Source organism: Castanea sativa, chromosome 8 (assembly GCF_040712315.1).
Source record: "Castanea sativa cultivar Marrone di Chiusa Pesio chromosome 8, ASM4071231v1".
NCBI lineage: Eukaryota > Viridiplantae > Streptophyta > Magnoliopsida > Fagales > Fagaceae > Castanea > Castanea sativa.
The window spans coordinates 21,367,837-21,370,319 of NC_134020.1; the positions used below are offsets into that span (position 1 = coordinate 21,367,837).

At 33.7% G+C, this 2,483-nt stretch overlaps 1 long non-coding RNA gene across 1 annotated transcript; it reads left to right on the forward strand.

The window, feature by feature from the left end:
- The first annotated feature begins 411 nt into the window (after nt 1-411).
- Nucleotides 412-1,133, forward strand: LOC142608100 (uncharacterized). Its single transcript, XR_012839427.1, has 2 exons — nt 412-626; nt 757-1,133. It is a non-coding gene; the product is annotated as an uncharacterized LOC142608100 (long non-coding RNA).
- The last annotated feature ends 1,350 nt before the right edge of the window (nt 1,134-2,483 follow it).

Below are 2,483 nucleotides of genomic sequence, written 5' to 3' on the forward strand. Positions count from 1 at the left end.
TATAAATTGCACTATAACATGCGGTGCGGTGCGGTACGGTACACTATTATTTGCGGTATAGTGCAATTATGCTATTTTTCAAGAAGTTTTGGTGCGATTTTTGCGGTTTGGTGAACACCCCTAATAGAGAGTATAGAATTCTTGTAGTTGGAGTTTTGGACCGGCTTGCAAATTTTACAATTTATTAACTTGTATAATTGTGAATAGCCAATAAAAAATGGTGAATTTATAAAGAGAAATTCTTCATCACTCACAACCACACTAAATAAATTGTAAAATGGAGTGAATGTGTGATAAGAAGTGTCTATAGAATTTCTCCCTTTCAAACAATTATGAGTCTCTAAAATCTATTCGTTTTTTTCTTCTCAAAAAATAATTCGCTTTAAATGTTTCGAGAGCGAGAGAGAGAGAGAGAGAGGGTGGGAGCAACCCAACACATCTCCGACTCCAACATTAATTCCCAAAGTAATAAGGATACAACCAAAAGCCAAATCTTTACTCTTTTCTGTCATTCTACTCAACCCTCCAAGGGGAAAAAAAATGCAATCCTTGTTAAATCTCCATTGCTCCTATGGCCTTCCTCTCTGTGTTTCAGGGATTGCCCATCCCCTCACTCTCTCTAAAGAGTATACTTTTTTTTTTCTCTACAACTCTCTCTCTCTCTCCGTATACTTTTTTTTTTTTTGAGCAAACTCTCTCTTAGGATACTATGATGTCTACTGTGATTTACATCTTTCTTTTTCTTTGGAGGTGCAGGATGGCAGATCATGATCGCAGAAGGGAGGCCATAAAAAGGCAGATATCACAAGCCAGAGAAGAATTGCATGCAAATCAAGATTTGGGTACTCGGGGAAACCATGAGAGGGTGTTTGGAGAGATCAATGAAGGTGAGGTTGATGGAGATCTTGCTTGTGTTTTTAATGATCTGTCCCACACTAATTCGCCTTGTACAGCAAAAGCTGCTTAACTTTACTGAAACTACTACCTTTTATTTTTTCTTGCCATTAGAATTGCAATTTGCAGCCATGTTTGGACTCTGGACATGCTGTCTGCTTTATTTGCTTGTTTATATATCTTTGTTATTTTTTCCTTTTTTTTCCTTGGTGGGCTTAATTTGTTTGTTAGTTTTTGTTTGATTTGGTCTCTCTCTCTCTCTGCCACTTCTCCTTATTAGTTTTCTGTGATCGATCTTGCTTTGATCTGCTCTTTCTTTGTTATTTATCTTTATTACTAATTCTCAGTTCATGCACCATAGTAACAGTTAACACAGAGAGACCTTAGAAGTAAAATTGAAATTCTGATTTGAGGTTCATTCCATTTGTATTACAAAAATTTGATCTTGAACCTCTAGAATCATTGTGAATAGAACTAAAATAAATACTGTTATTGGACCGGTCAGGCTAATATGAATTATGATCTAAATTTGGCAGTTGTCATAAAATATGAAATCTGTGTACCCATATGTTTTCATGATTACGTTTCCCACACTTGTGTCAGACTTACCCCTTTTTAATCTTGGACATATTTCATGGTCGTTTTGTGATATAAGGAACTACTCCACTATATCGAGGATTTTAAAAAAAAAGTTTTTGTGCGTGTTTAAAAATTTTAGGCTCCTTATCAAAAAAAAAAAAAAAAGGTTCCCTAAGATTCAGTAAAAATTAGTTATAGACAACATTTACCCGATCAGTTAGAACAGAACAGGGGGAGAGTAACAAAGATAAAAATTGGAATTGTAAATAATAAAATTGATGCACGAATCATTACTAATCACATCAATAAATTATAGAAATAATTTATACTTAAAGTCGCGCACGTATACAACTTAATACCCTGTTATTGTTGTCGTCCTCATCAAAATAATACCCTGTTGTCCTTGATGTGACTTGTGAAATTGATTGATCAATCAGGATAGCAACTAGCGTTTTATAGGAGTAAAGTAAGGTTGTCCAGTAGCAGTGATGGCTGGTAGAAAAATATTGTAAAAGGCAACTTAGAGCATCTTTAATAGTATATATAAAGGTAAAATACCGCCTAAATAGAGAATGAGACCAAAAAACTAGCCTTCAACAGCTTTTTTATATTTAGATTTTTTTATTTTTTGCTCATGAACAGTAGCTCATCAAATCTGATGGGCTACTATTCATTCTTCAAATGTTTTTTTCTCTTATAATAATCAGATATTGAATAAAAAAATGTTGGAAGATGTGTAGTTGTTAAAAAAAAAATAAAGAATGAATAAAGAAATAATATTTAAATGAGAAAGAGAACGTAATAGATAATTTGTTAGAAAATGTATTTGAAAAAGTGGGTAGGTAATAGCTAAATGTCACTGTTTATTCTCCAAACAGTACAAAAATTTAAAAATTTAGAGAATTTGCTGAAAATGCTCTAAGCTCTAGCATTCGGGATAGTTAGGCCATTTGGTAGCAACTAGCGTTTGATAGGAGTAAAGTAAGGTTGTCCCGTAGCAGTGATGGCTG